This window comes from Schistocerca cancellata, chromosome 2, assembly GCF_023864275.1.
Source record: "Schistocerca cancellata isolate TAMUIC-IGC-003103 chromosome 2, iqSchCanc2.1, whole genome shotgun sequence".
Classification (NCBI taxonomy): Eukaryota; Metazoa; Arthropoda; class Insecta; order Orthoptera; family Acrididae; genus Schistocerca; species Schistocerca cancellata.
Window position 1 is genome coordinate 34,166,715 of NC_064627.1, and position 20,016 is coordinate 34,186,730.

The window sequence follows — 20,016 nt, forward strand, 5'->3', positions numbered from 1 at the left end:
GCAGCATACTACTCTGGGTACAAATGGAGAAATTTCTTGAAGGACAATAACATTAAAAGTATATTTATTTCGAGGTTTAGTCCACAATGTAACGCGACTGAGAGACTTTTCCGAGAATTAAATCGATTCATGAGGACCTATATTTCATCAAAACATACTAATTGGGTGTCCTACCTAAGTCTTTTCGAAGACGTACACAATAACTTAAATATTTACGATACAAATTACACACCTAACGAGATCATGTTCAATTGCAAACAGAACGATCAGTGGATAGAACCATTACCTAAGTTGTCAGACAAGGAAATCACACCTGAACAGAAAATAAAAGAAGTATTGACTACATTGACACATCACGCACAAATACGAAACAAACATCACAGAAACATAATAAAAAGAAAACAAAAATTCGAGGTAGGAATGCTTGTACTACTTCGTACTCATCATAAATCTGTTGCACTCAAACGACGCAACGCTAAGTGGCGTCTGCTATATGAAGGACCTTATATAATTGTTAACATACCGCACCCTGGTGCGTATCTGTTACAACATCGTAGAACTAACAAAATTATTGGGCTATACGCACACCGAGATCTTAGAGCATTTCATGCTGAATAATGTCAAAGTCATACCCATCAAAACGTTGCTAAGCAACTCGTTACAACACAGATAATAAGTAGTATAGAAATTTTCATATCAGCGTTCCAGAGTCGCAGTTGAAGACAGAAGAACTTTTCTTTCAACGCCGCGGCTCCACCGAGAAGACTGAATATTAAAGTAAAATTTATGATTACGTAGCAGTGAATGATATATTAATTTTTCACGGAACATTTGTGACTGTAGGTACCACTGACTTGGTATGACACCTGACGAACTGACAGACGTCATCTGTGAAGCGATCTTTTATTTTGAGAAATAGATTAGACGCACATCTCTCAACACGAAAAGCATCTACCAGTAGTCAAGGCCACACAGACACTCTACACACACGCACAAAACGCGAGGAATCGAACATTTTCTCTCTCTTACTATTTTGAATATTTATTGAGTAGTGAAAACGCCTGGTCTTGCCTACTGATGTAATGAATGTTGTGTCTAACCTATCTTAATTTCAGGTGACATCACAAAACCGATAAAGAGGACGTAAATATCTGCAATTCATGTAATCAAATGTGACACAATGTAATAACCTATAGCGATGTAATGATGATGTAAACATGTTTATGTGCAACTGTATTATGTTTATACTAAGAAAATATGTGACGTGTGTATGTATAATTTTTTTTTTTTTAACTGATGTATCATGTAAAAATTTGAACAAAACGAGTGCCAAAAAGACATTGCATAGTGAACCTCTGTTCACGGACATTAACGAACATTACTAACTCTGCAACTACGCAGAAACCTATGTGAAGGAAACGGTTAATGCCATTCATTATGCATCGTACCTATGTAAACGCGATGAACGATTTCCTTGATTAATAACTACGAACATTTAGGTGAGCTATATTCAGCAAAAAACTGAAAATGTGAAGTGCATAATTCGTGCATCGTCTAGTGACATTACTACAGTACCTAACTTCAAGATGTTAACTGGATTAAATGGACACAAAGTGCCTGTCCAGAAAACAACACGACGGGTGGAAGAATTTTGGTTGGAACTTCAGGGAATGAAATGTTCTCGAAATGTGACGGACACTCTTACCTGGACTGTCCAAGGATCGACGCCAGCTATGTGCCGTCCGAGGTTCTGCAACCAAGCTTCCACGGAATGTAAAAAACGAACTGCACGTGGACCAATTACTCGACGGGTCACGTCTGATCTGTAATAAGCAATGCTTTTAGTCACAACGAACTGCATCACAACGACTATAATGGAGATGAGAAATGGACACGCTTATGTATTAATCACGTTGTTATACAACGATGTTACTGTGATCAAAAAACTTTACCACGACGATACTAACCTGTAAAAAATTATTGTGCAGCAGATGAATATGAACTGTAATAACGACACGATGTGTATAGGTCAACGCACCTGAAACATACGGACATTTTTCTTTGAAGTATTTCAAAACAATACTATGTAACTAAGAACATTCAACAATCTAAGTTGTATTGTGTTATAACGAATATTGTAAATTTAAAACGAAGTTACCTGTCATAGAATGTAGTCTTCATATGTAATCTTGGTTGAATATTTTCTTGGTGCAACGACTGAGAGACGCGCGCACACGAACAATATGAACTGCAATACTGTGCCGCGTGATCTAACTGTACGACATAACGGCAGTCACACAGACGCTTTTGCGCATGCGCGCACTCTATCTGCCAACATAAGAACTTTTACGGGGCACTCGCGTCATTCAAAGTTTGTATATAATGTGTATAATGTGTAGGTCATGTAAATAGTTGTAGATAACTTGGATTTTCTTGTGCCTTTAGGTGAATTGCTCGCCTGCAGGTGTGTCCTTTCGCCTCGCAATTCAGGGGGCAATATAAAGGCACATTTGCATGCCGAGCGTGAGTTTCCTCGGAAACGCGAGATATTAATTAAATAAATAATCAGTGACAAATAAATAAAGCCTATGGCACACAACTGCAGCGCTGTGTCGCTGATAAAACAAAAGCACAATTACGTTACTCGTATGTTTGATTAAGAAAGGAGAGCTCTGGTTGAAGTGGGGCGAGAAGCACGTATTTTATTTTATTGTCTGGCACACCGCCATATTTCATGTTATAGAAAATTACTGCGAGTTGCAACCACACTAGGCACTCGATTCTGTAAAGAATTTATATTTATAAAAGTAAGTAGGATTATGAACTGTAGGCTTATTCATTGAATATATCTGATTTAACTAACAGTGTAACTATTTTATGTTTAGTAGACAATCACCTCTGTACGACGTTTTGGCATGGCTGGCAAATTATTGTAATATTGAGATTTAGATTATGAGTCCGCACCTACCGCAGCAGTCTTTGGAAACGATTTAACTACGAAGTCCGATTATTTCAATTTTATTTCACGGTCAACTACGAGTAACATTGCCTTTACGAAAAAGCCATTGTCAAGCGTCTGATACCGAATAATTATCCAGATAAGCAAATATCAATTACAATTACAATCACCATCATACAGAATAATTAACATTAAAATAATTAATATTTGATTTGATTTTATTTTATTTATTTTATAAGCTGTGAGCGTTTTGTCTTTTAATTTCTATAAAAAGATGTGTGAATTGGAACCTGTGCCTGAGTTTCCTGTCCAAAACTGTAAAATTACTACTGCACTAGGTAATAAGTCATGTAGGGTTACGAAGCAAGTTTTTGTAAACATTAAAATAGGTAATGGAACCGTACAATGGCCATTCCTGGTTGTACAAAACCTTGTGACAAATTGCATATTAGGAATAGATATTATGAGCGAGAAGGACTCTATTATAGACTTCTCCAAAGGTAAATGTATTTTAAATGATAAAGGCAGTGTAATTATTATTGATTTGGATAGGAGAACTCTAAAGCATGACAAATACTGTACAGGATACAAGGTTCAGTTAGTACTTGACAATGACATTCAAGGTATGCAAACACACTCATCTGACACAGAGCTAATGGACTTGAAAACATTGCTTGATCATAAGATAAGTGAAGCTACAGCTCTCAGTGTACATGAACGTATAAAACTACAGGAGGTGTTATCCAAATATTTACAAGTTTTTACCAAACGATTAGGTGTTATCAACACGTATGTATACAAGATTGAAGTTAACCCTCACAAGATCTTCTACCAGAAGACATATAACGTACCGTTATCTCAACGACCTGCTGTGTGGCAAGAATTAAAACAAATGTTAGACTGGAAGGTCATTGAACCATCCACCTCACCTTATTGTAGTCCTCTACTCGTTGTCAAAAAAAAAATTAAATGGAAGCATTAGGTTAGTGTTAGACGCACGAGCAATTAATGAAATAATTTTACCGGTTCACACAAAACCCGAAAATTTAGAAGAGCAATTACAGAAATTTCTAGATGCAAAATATTTTTCCACAATAGATCTCGCTAATTCGTTTTGGCAGGTGGGTATCACTCCTGATTCACGGAAATATACTGCATTTATGTTCGGGGGGCGAACCTATCAGTTTTGTGTTCTACCTTTCGGACTGAATGTCAGCTCTGGGGTATTCATTACAGCCCTGGATACCGTGCTTGGCGATGATTTAGTTGAGACAGTCACACACTATGTAGATGATATACTGATAGCTACACAGTCTTGGAAGGAACACGTTGACACACTTCAAAGAATTTTAGAAAAATACGCACACCGAGATCTTAGAGCATTTCATGCTGAATAATGTCAAAGTCATACCCATCAAAATATTGCTAAGCAACTCGAAAAACTCTGTTGTTACAACACAGATAATAAGTGGTGTAGAAATTTTAATTTCAGCGGTTCCAGAGTCGCAGTTGAAGGCAGAAGAACTCTTCTTTCAGCGCGCGCCACCACCTGGAAGACGGAATATCAAAATAAAATTTATGATTACGTAGCAGTGAATGATATATTAATTTTTCACGGAACATTTGTTATTGTAGGTACCACTGACTTGGTATGACACCTGACGAACCGACAGACGTCATCTGTGAAGCGATCTTTTACTTTGAGAAATAGATTAGACGCACATCTCTCAACACGAAAAGCATCTATCAGTAGTCAAGGCCACACAGACACTCTACACACACGCACAAAACGCGAGGAATCGAACATTTTCTCTCTCTTACTATTTTGAATATTTATTGAGTAGTGAAAACGCCTGGTCTTGCCTACTGATGTAATGAATGTTGTGTCTAACCTATCTTAATTTCAGATGACATCACGTGACACAATGTAATAACCTATAGCTATGTAATGATGATGCAAACATGTTTATGTGCAACTGTATTATGTTTATGCTAAGAAAATATGTGACGTGTGTAGGTATAATTACTTATTTTTTTAACTGATGTATCATGTAACTGTTACTATGTAAAAATTTGAACAAAACGAGTGCCAAAAAGACATTGCATAGTGAACCTCTGTTCACGGACATTAACGAACATTACTAACTCTACAACTACGCAGAAACCTATGTGAAAGAAACGGTTAATGCCATTCATTATGCAGCGTATCTATGTAAACGCGATGAATGATTTCTTTGATTAATAACTACGAACATTTAGGTGAGCTATATTCAGCAAAAAACTGAAGATGTGAAGGGCATAATTCGTGCATCGTCTAGTGACATTACTACAGTACCTAACTTCAAGATGTTAACTGGATTAAATGGACACAAAGTGCCTGTCCAGAAAACAACACGACGGGTGGAAGAATTTTGGTTGGAACTTCAGGGAATGAAATGTTCTCGAAATGTGACGGACACTCTTACCTGGACTGTCCAAGGATCGACGCCAGCTATGTGCCGTCCGAGGTTCTGCAACCAAGCTTCCACGGAATGTAAAAAACGAACTGCACGTGGACCAATTACTCGACGGGTCACGTCTGATCTGTAATGAGCAATGCCTTTAGTCACAACGAACTGCATCACAACGACTATAATAGAAATAGGAAATGGACATGCTTATGTATCAATCACGTTGTTATACAGCGATGTTACTGTGATCAAAAAAACTTTACCACGACGACACTAACCTGTGAAAAATTATTGTGCAGCAGATGAATATGAACTGTAATAACGACACGATGTGTACAGGTCAACGCACCTGAAACATACGGACATTTTTCTTTGCAGTATTTCAAAACAATACCATGTAACTAAGAACATTCAACAATCTAAGTTGTATTGTGTTATAACAAATATTGTAAATTTAAAACTAAGTTACCTGTCATAGAATGTAGTCTTCATATGTAATCTTGGTTGAATATTTTCTTTGTGCAACGACTGAGGAACGCGCGCACACGAACAATATGAACTGCAATACTGTGCCGCGTGATCTAACTGTATGATATAACGGCAGTGCCGGAGTCACACAGACGCTTCTGCACATGCGCGCACTCTATCTGCCAACATAAGAACTTTTACGGCGCACCCGCGTCATTCAAATTTTGTATATAATGTGTATAATGTGTATAATGTAAGTCATGTAAATAGTTGTAGATAACTTAGATTTTCTTGTGCCTTTAGGTGAATTGCTCGCCTGCAGGTGTGTCCTTTCGCCTCGCAATTCAGGGGGCAATATAAAGGCACATTTGCATGCCGAGCGTGAGTTTCCTCGGAAACGCGAAATATTAATTAAATAAATAATCAGTGACAAATAAATAAAGCCTATGGCACACAACTGCAGCGCTGTGTCGCTGATAAAACAAAAGCACAATTACGTTACTCTTATGTTTGATTAAGAAAGGGAGAGCTCTGGTAGAAGTGGTGCGAGAAGCACGTATTTTATTCTATTGTCTGGCACACCGCCATATTTCATGTTATAGAAGATTACTGCGAGTTGCAACCAGACTAGGCACTCGATTCTGTAAAGAATTTATATTTATAAAAGTAAGTAGGATTATAAACTGTAGGCTTATTCATTGAATATAACTGATTTAACTACCTGTGTAACTTTTTTATGTTTAGTAGACAGTCACCTCTGTACGACGTATTGACATGGCTGGAAAATTATTCTAATATTGAGATTTAGATTTGAGTCCGCACCTACCGCAGCAGTCTTGGGAAACGATTTATTTACGAAGTCCGATTATTTCAGTTTTATTTCACGGTCAACTACGAGTAACATTGCCTTTATGAGAAAGCCATTGTCAAGCGTCTGATACCGAATAATTAAACGTCCACGTTCCAGATAAGCAAACATTTATTACAATTACAATCACAATCACCATCATACAGATAGAATAATTAATATTTAAATAATATTTTATTTATTTTATTTATTTTATATTGTCTCCATGGGTCTATTGCTGCCTCGGGCACCTAATGGTCGTTCTCCTGGGAGTCTAGATTATCAAATGGGACGAAAAACTGATAGTTAATAGTAACGCTCAGGGCCTCCTAATGACGATGGAACACTCAAATTGCGTCCCGATTCAATACATCGTCCTCCAGCCGACTTGTCTCCATGGGTCTATTGCTGCCTCGGGCACCTTATGGTCGTTCTCCTGTGAGTCTAGATTTTCGAATCGGACGCAAAACTGATAGTTAATTGTAACGCTCAGGGCCTCCTAATGACCATATAACACTCAAATTGCGTCCTGATTCAATACATCGTCCTTCAGCCGACTTGACTCCATGGGTCTATTGCTGCCTCGGGCACCTTATGGTCGTTCTCCTCTGAGTCTAGATTTTCGAATCAGACGCAAAACTGATAGTTAATTGTAACGTTCAGGGCCTCCTAATGACGATATAACACTCAAATTGCGTCCCAATTCAATACATCGTCCTCCAGCCGACTTGTCTCCATGGGTCTATTGCTGCCTCGGGCACCTTGTGGTCGTTCTCCTGTGAGTCAAGATTATCGAATCGGACGCAAAACTGATAGTTAATTGTAACGTTCAGGGCCTCCTATTGACGATGGAACACTCAAATTGCGTCCCGATTCAATACATCGTCCTCCAGCCGACTTGTCTCCATGGGTCTATTGCTGCCTCGGGCGGCTTATGGTCGTTCTCCTGTGAGCCAAGATTATCGAATGGGACGCAAAATTGATAGTTAATTGTAACGCTCAGGGCCTCCTAATGACGATGGAACACTCAAATTGCGTCCTGATTCAATACATCGTCCTCCGGCCGACTTGTCTCCATGGGTCTATTGCTGCCTCGGGTACATTATTGTCGTTCCCCTGTGACTCTAGATTATCGAATCGGACGCAAAACTGATAGTTAATTGTAACGTTCAGGGCCTACTAATGACGATGGAACACTCAAATTGCGTCCCGATTCAGTACATCGTCCTCCAGCCGACTTGTCTCCATGGGTCTATTGCTGCCGCGGGCACCTTATGGTCGTTCTCCTGTGAGTCTAGATTATCGAATCGGACGCAAAGCTGATAGTTAATTGTAACGTTCAGGGCCTCCTAATGACGATGGAACACTCAAACTGCGTCCCAATTCAATACATCGTTCTCTAGCCGAGTTGTCTCCATGGGTCTATTGCTGCCTCGGGCACCTTATGGTCGTTCTCCTGTGAGTCTAGATTATTGAATCGGACGCAAAAGTGATAGTTAATTGTAACGTTGAGGTCCTCCTAATGACGACGGAACACTCAAATTGCGTCCCGATTCAATACATCGTCCTCCAGCCGACTTGTCTCCATGGGTCTATTGCTGCCTCGGGCACCTTATGGTCGTCCTTCTGTGAGTCTAGTTTATCGAATCGGACGCAAAACTGATACTTAACTGTAACGTTCAGGGCCTCCTAATGACGATCGAACACTCAAATTGCGTCCCGATTCAATACATCGTCCACCAGCCGACTTGTCTCCATGGGTCTATTGCTGCCTCGGGCACCTTATGGTCGTTCTCCTGTGAGTCTAGATTATCGAATCGGACGCAAAGCTGATAGTTAATTGTAACGTTCAGGGCCTCCTAATGACGGTGGAATACTCAAATTGCGTCCCGATTCAATACATCGTTCTCTAGCCGACTTGTCTCCATGGGTCTATTGCTGCCTCGGGCACCTTATGGTCGTTATCCTGTGAGTCTAGTTTATCGAATCAGACGCAAAGCTGATAGTTAATTGTAACGTTCAGTGCCTCCTAATGACGATGGAACTCTCAAATTGCGTCCCGATTCAATACATCGTTCTCTAGCCGACTTGTCCCCATGGGTCTATTGCTGCCTCGGGCACCTTATGGTCGTTCTCCTGTGAGTCTACATTATCGAATCGGACGCAAAGCTGATAGTTAATTGTAACGTTGAGGTCCTCATAATGACGATGGAACACTCAAATTGCGTCCCGATTCAATACATCGTCATCCAGCCGACTTGTCTCCATGGGTCTATTGCTGCCTTGGGCACCTTATGGTCGTTCTTCTGTGAGTCTAGTTTATCGAATCGGACGCAAAACTGATACTTAATTGTAACGTTCAGGGCCTCCTAATGACGATCGAACACTCAAACTGCGTCCCGATTCAATACATCGTCCACCAGCCGACTAGTCTCCACGGGTCTATTGCTGCCTCGGGCACCTTATGGTCGTTTTCCTGTGAGTCTAGATTATCGAATCGGACGCAAAACTGATAGTTAATTGTGACATTCAGGGCCTCCTAATGACCATGGAACACTCAAATTGAGTCCCGATTCAATACATCATCCTCCAGCCGACTTGTCTCCATCGGTCTATTGCAGCCTCGGGCACCTTAAGGTCGTTCTCTTGTGAGTCTAGATTATCGAATCGGACGCAAAACTGATAGTTAATTGTAACGATCAGGGCCTCTTTATGACGATGGAACACTCAAATTGCGTCCCGATTCAATACATCGTTCTCTAGCCGACTTGTCTCCAACGGTCTATTGCTGCCTCGGGTACCTTATGGTCGTTCTCCTGTGAGTCTAGATTATCGAATCGGACGAAAACTAATAGTTAATTGTAACTTTCAGGGCCTCCTAATGACGATATAACACTCAAATTGAGTCCCGATTCAATACATCGTCCTTCAGCCGACTTGACTCCTTGGGTCTATTGCTGCCTCGGGCACCTTATGGTCGTTCTCCTGTGAGTCTAGATTATCGAATCGGACGCGAAACTAATAGTTAATTGTAACGTTCAGGGACTCCTAATGACCATATAACACTCAAATTGCGTCCTGATTCAATACATCGTCCTTCAGCCGACTTGACTCCATGGGTCTATTGCTGCCTCGGGCACCTTATGGTCGTTCTCCTCTGAGTCTAGATTTTCGAATCAGACGCAAAACTGATAGTTAATTGTAACGTTCAGGGCCTCCTAATGACGATATAACACTCAAATTGCGTCCCAATTCAATACATCGTCCTCCAGCCGACTTGTCTCCATGGGTCTATTGCTGCCTCGGGCACCTTATGGTCGTTCTCCTGTGACTCTAGATTATCGAATCGGACGCAAAACTGATAGTTAATTGTAACGTTCAGGGCCTCCTAATGACGATGGAACACTCAAATTGCGTCCCGAATCAATACATCGTCATCCAGCCGACTTCTCTCCATGGGTCTATTGCAGCCTCGGGCACCTTATGGTCGTTCTACTGTGAGTCTTGATTATCGAATCGGACGCAAAGCTGATAGTTAATTGTAACGTTCGGGGCCTCCTAATGACGATGGAACACTCAAATTGCGTCCCGATTCAATACATCGTTCTCTAGCTGTCTTGTCTCCATGGGTCTATTGCTGCCTCGGGCACTTTATGGTCGTACTCCTGTGAGTCTAGATTATCGAATGGGACGCAAAACTGATAGTTAATTGTAACGTTCAGGGCCTCCTAATGACGATGGAACACTCAAATTGCGTCCCGATTCAATACATCGTCCTCCAGCCGACATGTCTCCACGGGTCTATTGCTGCCTCGGGCACCTTATGGTCGTTTTCCTGTGAGTATAGATTATCGAATCGGACGCAAAACTGATAGTTAATTGTGACGTTCTGGGCCTCATAATGACCATGGAACACTCAAACTGATTCCCGATTCAGTACATCGTCCTCCAGCCGACTTGTCTCCATGGGCCTATTGCTGCCTCGGGCACCTTATGGTCGTTCTCCTGTGAGTCTAGTTTATCGAATCGGACGCAAAGCTGATAGTTAGTTGTAACGGTCGGGGCCTCCTAATGTCGATGGAACACTCAAATTGCGTCCCGATTCAATACATCGTGCTCCGGCCGACTTGTCTCCATGGGTCTATTGCTGCCTCGGGTTCATTATTGCTGTTCCCCTGTGACTCTAGATTATCGAATCGGACGCAAAACTGATAGTTAATTGTAACGTTCAGGGCCTCCTAATGACGATGGAACACTCAAATTGCGTCCCGATTCAGTACATCGTCCTCCAGCCGACATGTCTCCATGGGCCTATTGCTGCCTCGGGCACCTTATGGACGTTCTCCTGTGAGTCTAGTTTATCGAATCGGACGCAAAGCTGATAGTTAATTGTAACGGTCGGGGCCTCCTAATGTCGATGGAACACTCAAATTGCGTCCCGATTCAATACATCGTTCTCTAGCCGAGTTGTCTCCATGGGTCTATTGCTGCCTCGGGCACCTTTTGGTCGTTCTCCTGTGAGTCTAGATTATTGAATCGGACGCAAAAGTGATAGTTAATTGTAACGTTGAGGTCCTCCTAATGACGATGGAACACTCAAATTGCGTCCCGATTCAATACATCGTCATCCAGCCGACTTGTCTCCATGGGTCTATTGCTGCCTTGGGCACCTTATGGTCGTTCTTCTGTGAGTCTAGTTTATCGAATCGGACGCAAAACTGATACTTAATTGTAACGTTCAGGGCCTCCTAATGACGATCGAACACTCAAACTGCGTCCCGATTCAATACATCGTCCACCAGCCGACTAGTCTCCACGGGTCTATTGCTGCCTCGGGCACCTTATGGTCGTTTTCCTGTGAGTCTAGATTATCGAATCGGACGCAAAACTGATAGTTAATTGTGACGTTCAGGGCCTCCTAATGACCATGGAACACTCAAATTGAGTCCCGATTCAATACATCATCCTCCAGCCGACTTGTCTCCATCGGTCTATTGCAGCCTCGGGCACCTTGAGGTCGTTCTCTTGTGAGTCTAGATTATCGAATCGGACGCAAAACTGATAGTTAATTGTAACGATCAGGGCCTCTTTATGACGATTGAACACTCAAATTGCGTCCCGATTCAATACATCGTTCTCTAGCCGACTTGTCTCCAAGGGTCTATTGCTGCCTCGGGTACCTTATGGTCGTTCTCCTGTGAGTCTAGATTATCGAATCGGACGAAAACTAATAGTTAATTGTAACTTTCAGGGCCTCCTAATGACGATATAACACTCAAATTGCGTCCCGATTCAATACATCGTCCTTCAGCCGACTTGACTCCTTGGGTCTATTGCTGCCTCGGGCACCTTATGGTCGTTCTCCTGTGAGTCTAGATTATCGAATCGGACGCGAAACTAATAGTTAATTGTAACGTTCAGGGACTCCTAATGACCATATAACACTCAAATTGCGTCCTGATTCAATTCATCGTCCTTCAGCCGACTTGACTCCATGGGTCTATTGCTGCCTCGGGCACCTTATGGTCGTTTTGCTCTGAGTCTAGATTTTCGAATCAGACGCAAAACTGATAGTTAATTGTATCGTTCAGGGCCTCCTAATGACGATATAACACTCAAATTGCGTCCCGATTCAATACATCGTCCTCCAGCCGACTTGTCTCCACGGGTCTATTGCTGCCTCGGGCACCTTATGGTCGTTTTCCTGTGAGTATAGATTATCGAATCGGACGCAAAACTGATAGTTAATTGTGACGTTCTGGGCCTCATAATGACCATGGAACACTCAAACTGAGTCCTGATTCAGTACATCGTCCTCCAGCCGACTTGTCTCCATGGGCCTATTGCTGCCTCGGGCACCTTATGGTCGTTCTCCTGTGAGTCTAGTTTATCGAATCGGACGCAAAGCTGATAGTTAATTGTAACGTTCAGGGCCTCCTAATGACGATCGAACACTCAAACTTCGTCCCGATTCAATACATCGTCCACCAGCCGACTAGTCTCCACGGGTCTATTGCTGCCTCGGGCACCTTATGGTCGTTCTTCTGTGAGTCGAGTTTATCGAATCGGACGCAAAACTGATACTTAATTGTGACGTTCAGGGCCTCCTAATGACCATGGAACACTCAAATTGAGTCCCGATTCAATACATCGTCCTCCAGCCGACTTGTCTCCATCGGTCTATTGCAGCCTCGGGCACCTTAAGGTCGTTCTCTTGTGAGTCTAGATTATCGAATCGGACGAAAAACTGATAGTTAATTGTAACGATCAGGGCCTCTTAATGACGATGGAACACTCAAATTGCGTCCCGATTCAATACATCGTTCTCTAGCCGACTTGTCTCCAAGGGTCTATTGCTGCCTCGGGTACCTTATGGTCGTTCTCCTGTGAGTCTAGATTATCGAATCGGACGAAAACTAATAGTTAATTGTAACGTTCAGGGCCTTCTAAAGACGATATAACACTCAAATTGCGTCCCGATTCAATACATCGTCCTTCAGCCGACTTGACTCCATGGGTCTACTGCTGCCTCGGGCACCTTATTGTCGTTCTCCTGTGAGTCTAGATTATCGAATCGGACGCGAAACTAATAGTTAATTGTAACGTTCAGGGACTCCTAATGACCACATAACACTCAAATTGCGTCCTGATTCAATACATCGTCCTTCAGCCGACTTGACCCCATGGGTCTATTGCTGCCTCGGGCACCTTATGGTCGTTCTCCTCTGAGTCTAGATTTTCGAATCAGACGCAAAACTGATAGTTAATTGTAACGTTCAGGGCCTCCTAATGACGATGGAACACTCAAATTGCGTCCTGATTCAATATATCGTCCTCCAGCCGACTTGTCTCCATGGGTCTATTGCTGCCTCGGGCACCTTATGGTCGTTCTTCTGTGAGCCTAGTTTATGGAATCGGACGCAAAACTGATACTTAATTGTAACGTTCAGGGCCTCCTAATGACGATCGAACTCTCAAACTGCGTCCCGATTCAATACATCGTCCACCAGCCGACTTGTCTCCACGGGTCTATTGCTGCCTCGGGCACCTTATGGTCGTTTTCCTGTGAGTCTAGATTATCGAATCGGACGCAAAACTGATAGTTAATTGTGACGTTCAGGGCCTCCTAATGACCATGGAACACTCAAATTGAGTCCCGATTCAATGCATCGTCCTCCAGCCGACTTGTCTCCATCGGTCTATTGCAGCCTCGGGCACCTTAAGGTCGTTCTCTTGTGAGTCTAGATTATCGAATCGGACGCAAAACTGATAGTTAATTGTAACGATCAGGGCCTCTTTATGACGATGGAACACTCAAATTGCGTCCCGATTCAATACATCAATCTCTAGCCGACTTGTCTCCAAGGGTCTATTGCTGCCTCGGGTACCTTATGGTCGTTCTCCTGTGAGTCTAGATTATCGAATCGGACGAAAACTAATAGTTAATTGTAACGTTCAGGGCCTCCTAATGACGATATAACACTCAAATTGCGTCCCCATTCAATACATCGTCCTTCAGCCGACTTGACTCCTTGGGTCTATTGTTGCCTCGGGCACCTTATGGTCGTTCTCCTGTGAGTCTAGATTATCGAATCGGACGCGAAACTAATAGTTAATTGTAACGTTCAGGGACTCCTAATGACCATATAACACTCAAATTGCGTCCTGATTCAATACATCGTCCTTCAGCCGACTTGACTCCATGGGTCTATTGCTGCCTCGGGCACCTTATGGTCGTTCTCCTCTGAGTCTAGATTTTCGAATCAGACGCAAAACTGATAGTTAATTGTAACGTTCATGGCCTCCTAATGACGATATAACACTCAAATTGCGTCCCGATTCAATACATCGTCCTCCAGCCGACTTGTCTCCATGGGTCTATTGCTGCCTCGGGCACCTTATGGTCGTTCTCTTGTGACTCTAGATTATCGAATCGGACGCAAAACTGATAGTTAATTGTAACGTTCAGGGCCTCCTAATGACGATGGAACACTCAAATTGCGTCCCGATTCAATACATCGTCTTCGAGCCGACTTGTCTCCATGGGTCTATTGCTGCCTCGGGCACCTTATGGTCGTTCTGCTGTGAGTCTTGATTATCGAATCGGACGCAAAGCTGATAGTTAATTGTAACGTTCAGGGCCTCCTAATGACGATGGAACACTCAAATTGCGTCCCGATTCAATACCTCGTTCTCTAGCTGTCTTGTCTCCATGGGTCTATTGCTGCCTCGGGCACCTTATGGTCGTTTTCCTGTGAGTCTAGATTATCGAATCGGACGCAAAACTGATAGTTAATTGTGACGTTCAGGGCCTCCTAATGACCATGGAACGCTCAAATTGAGTCCCGATTCAATACATCGTCCTCCAGCCGACTTGTCTCCATCGGTCTATTGCAGCCTAGGGCACCTTAAGTTCGTTCTCTTGTGAGTCTAGATTATCGAATCGGACGCAAAACTGATAGTTAATTGTAACGATCAGGGCCTCTTTATGACGATGGAACACTCAAATTGCGTCCCGATTCATTACTTCGTTCTCTAGCCGACTTGTCTCCAAGGGTCTATTGCTGCCTCGGGTACCTTATGGTCGTTCTACTGTGAGTCTTGATTATCGAATCGGACGCAAAGCTGATAGTTAATTGTAACGTTCGGGGCCTCCTAATGACGATGGAACACTCAAATTGCGTCCCGATTCAATACATCGTTCTCTAGCTGTCTTGTCTCCATGGGTCTATTGCTGCCTCGGGCACTTTATGGTCGTACTCCTGTGAGTCTAGATTATCGAATGGGACGCAAAACTGATAGTTAATTGTAACGTTCAGGGCCTCCTAATGACGATGGAACACTCAAATTGCGTCCCGATTCAATACATCGTCCTCCAGCCGACATGTCTCCACGGGTCTATTGCTGCCTCGGGCACCTTATGGTCGTTTTCCTGTGAGTATAGATTATCGAATCGGACGCAAAACTGATAGTTAATTGTGACGTTCTGGGCCTCATAATGACCATGGAACACTCAAACTGATTCCCGATTCAGTACATCGTCCTCCAGCCGACTTGTCTCCATGGGCCTATTGCTGCCTCGGGCACCTTATGGTCGTTCTCCTGTGAGTCTAGTTTATCGAATCGGACGCAAAGCTGATAGTTAGTTGTAACGGTCGGGGCCTCCTAATGTCGATGGAACACTCAAATTGCGTCCCGATTCAATACATCGTGCTCCGGCCGACTTGTCTCCATGGGTCTATTGCTGCCTCGGGTTCATTATTGCTGTTCCCCTGTGACTCTAGATTATCGAATCGGACGCAAAACTGATAGTTAATTGTAACGTTCAGGGCCTCCTAATGACGATGGAACACTCAAATTGCGTCCCGATTCAGTACATCGTCCTCCAGCCGACATGTCTCCATGGGCCTATTGCTGCCTCGGGCACCTTATGGACGTTCTCCTGTGAGTCTAGTTTATCGAATCGGACGCAAAGCTGATAGTTAATTGTAACGGTCGGGGCCTCCTAATGTCGATGGAACACTCAAATTGCGTCCCGATTCAATACATCGTTCTCTAGCCGAGTTGTCTCCATGGGTCTATTGCTGCCTCGGGCACCTTTTGGTCGTTCTCCTGTGAGTCTAGATTATTGAATCGGACGCAAAAGTGATAGTTAATTGTAACGTTGAGGTCCTCCTAATGACGATGGAACACTCAAATTGCGTCCCGATTCAATACATCGTCATCCAGCCGACTTGTCTCCATGGGTCTATTGCTGCCTTGGGCACCTTATGGTCGTTCTTCTGTGAGTCTAGTTTATCGAATCGGACGCAAAACTGATACTTAATTGTAACGTTCAGGGCCTCCTAATGACGATCGAACACTCAAACTGCGTCCCGATTCAATACATCGTCCACCAGCCGACTAGTCTCCACGGGTCTATTGCTGCCTCGGGCACCTTATGGTCGTTTTCCTGTGAGTCTAGATTATCGAATCGGACGCAAAACTGATAGTTAATTGTGACGTTCAGGGCCTCCTAATGACCATGGAACACTCAAATTGAGTCCCGATTCAATACATCATCCTCCAGCCGACTTGTCTCCATCGGTCTATTGCAGCCTCGGGCACCTTGAGGTCGTTCTCTTGTGAGTCTAGATTATCGAATCGGACGCAAAACTGATAGTTAATTGTAACGATCAGGGCCTCTTTATGACGATTGAACACTCAAATTGCGTCCCGATTCAATACATCGTTCTCTAGCCGACTTGTCTCCAAGGGTCTATTGCTGCCTCGGGTACCTTATGGTCGTTCTCCTGTGAGTCTAGATTATCGAATCGGACGAAAACTAATAGTTAATTGTAACTTTCAGGGCCTCCTAATGACGATATAACACTCAAATTGCGTCCCGATTCAATACATCGTCCTTCAGCCGACTTGACTCCTTGGGTCTATTGCTGCCTCGGGCACCTTATGGTCGTTCTCCTGTGAGTCTAGATTATCGAATCGGACGCGAAACTAATAGTTAATTGTAACGTTCAGGGACTCCTAATGACCATATAACACTCAAATTGCGTCCTGATTCAATTCATCGTCCTTCAGCCGACTTGACTCCATGGGTCTATTGCTGCCTCGGGCACCTTATGGTCGTTTTGCTCTGAGTCTAGATTTTCGAATCAGACGCAAAACTGATAGTTAATTGTATCGTTCAGGGCCTCCTAATGACGATATAACACTCAAATTGCGTCCCGATTCAATACATCGTCCTCCAGCCGACTTGTCTCCATGGGTCTATTGCTGCCTCGGGCACCTTATGGTCGTTCTCCTGTGAGTCTAGATTATCGAATGGGACGCAAAACTGATAGTTAATTGTAACGTTCAGGGCCTCCTAATGACGATGGAACACTCAAATTGCGTCCCGATTCAATACATCGTCCTCCAGCCGACTTGTCTCCACGGGTCTATTGCTGCCTCGGGCACCTTATGGTCGTTTTCCTGTGAGTATAGATTATCGAATCGGACGCAAAACTGATAGTTAATTGTGACGTTCTGGGCCTCATAATGACCATGGAACACTCAAACTGAGTCCTGATTCAGTACATCGTCCTCCAGCCGACTTGTCTCCATGGGCCTATTGCTGCCTCGGGCACCTTATGGTCGTTCTCCTGTGAGTCTAGTTTATCGAATCGGACGCAAAGCTGATAGTTAATTGTAACGTTCAGGGCCTCCTAATGACGATCGAACACTCAAACTTCGTCCCGATTCAATACATCGTCCACCAGCCGACTAGTCTCCACGGGTCTATTGCTGCCTCGGGCACCTTATGGTCGTTCTTCTGTGAGTCGAGTTTATCGAATCGGACGCAAAACTGATACTTAATTGTGACGTTCAGGGCCTCCTAATGACCATGGAACACTCAAATTGAGTCCCGATTCAATACATCGTCCTCCAGCCGACTTGTCTCCATCGGTCTATTGCAGCCTCGGGCACCTTAAGGTCGTTCTCTTGTGAGTCTAGATTATCGAATCGGACGAAAAACTGATAGTTAATTGTAACGATCAGGGCCTCTTAATGACGATGGAACACTCAAATTGCGTCCCGATTCAATACATCGTTCTCTAGCCGACTTGTCTCCAAGGGTCTATTGCTGCCTCGGGTACCTTATGGTCGTTCTCCTGTGAGTCTAGATTATCGAATCGGACGAAAACTAATAGTTAATTGTAACGTTCAGGGCCTTCTAAAGACGATATAACACTCAAATTGCGTCCCGATTCAATACATCGTCCTTCAGCCGACTTGACTCCATGGGTCTACTGCTGCCTCGGGCACCTTATTGTCGTTCTCCTGTGAGTCTAGATTATCGAATCGGACGCGAAACTAATAGTTAATTGTAACGTTCAGGGACTCCTAATGACCACATAACACTCAAATTGCGTCCTGATTCAATACATCGTCCTTCAGCCGACTTGACCCCATGGGTCTATTGCTGCCTCGGGCACCTTATGGTCGTTCTCCTCTGAGTCTAGATTTTCGAATCAGACGCAAAACTGATAGTTAATTGTAACGTTCAGGGCCTCCTAATGACGATGGAACACTCAAATTGCGTCCTGATTCAATATATCGTCCTCCAGCCGACTTGTCTCCATGGGTCTATTGCTGCCTCGGGCACCTTATGGTCGTTCTTCTGTGAGCCTAGTTTATGGAATCGGACGCAAAACTGATACTTAATTGTAACGTTCAGGGCCTCCTAATGACGATCGAACTCTCAAACTGCGTCCCGATTCAATACATCGTCCACCAGCCGACTTGTCTCCACGGGTCTATTGCTGCCTCGGGCACCTTATGGTCGTTTTCCTGTGAGTCTAGATTATCGAATCGGACGCAAAACTGATAGTTAATTGTGACGTTCAGGGCCTCCTAATGACCATGGAACACTCAAATTGAGTCCCGATTCAATGCATCGTCCTCCAGCCGACTTGTCTCCATCGGTCTATTGCAGCCTCGGGCACCTTAAGGTCGTTCTCTTGTGAGTCTAGATTATCGAATCGGACGCAAAACTGATAGTTAATTGTAACGATCAGGGCCTCTTTATGACGATGGAACACTCAAATTGCGTCCCGATTCAATACATCAATCTCTAGCCGACTTGTCTCCAAGGGTCTATTGCTGCCTCGGGTACCTTATGGTCGTTCTCCTGTGAGTCTAGATTATCGAATCGGACGAAAACTAATAGTTAATTGTAACGTTCAGGGCCTCCTAATGACGATATAACACTCAAATTGCGTCCCCATTCAATACATCGTCCTTCAGCCGACTTGACTCCTTGGGTCTATTGTTGCCTCGGGCACCTTATGGTCGTTCTCCTGTGAGTCTAGATTATCGAATCGGACGCGAAACTAATAGTTAATTGTAACGTTCAGGGACTCCTAATGACCATATAACACTCAAATTGCGTCCTGATTCAATACATCGTCCTTCAGCCGACTTGACTCCATGGGTCTATTGCTGCCTCGGGCACCTTATGGTCGTTCTCCTCTGAGTCTAGATTTTCGAATCAGACGCAAAACTGATAGTTAATTGTAACGTTCATGGCCTCCTAATGACGATATAACACTCAAATTGCGTCCCGATTCAATACATCGTCCTCCAGCCGACTTGTCTCCATGGGTCTATTGCTGCCTCGGGCACCTTATGGTCGTTCTCTTGTGACTCTAGATTATCGAATCGGACGCAAAACTGATAGTTAATTGTAACGTTCAGGGCCTCCTAATGACGATGGAACACTCAAATTGCGTCCCGATTCAATACATCGTCTT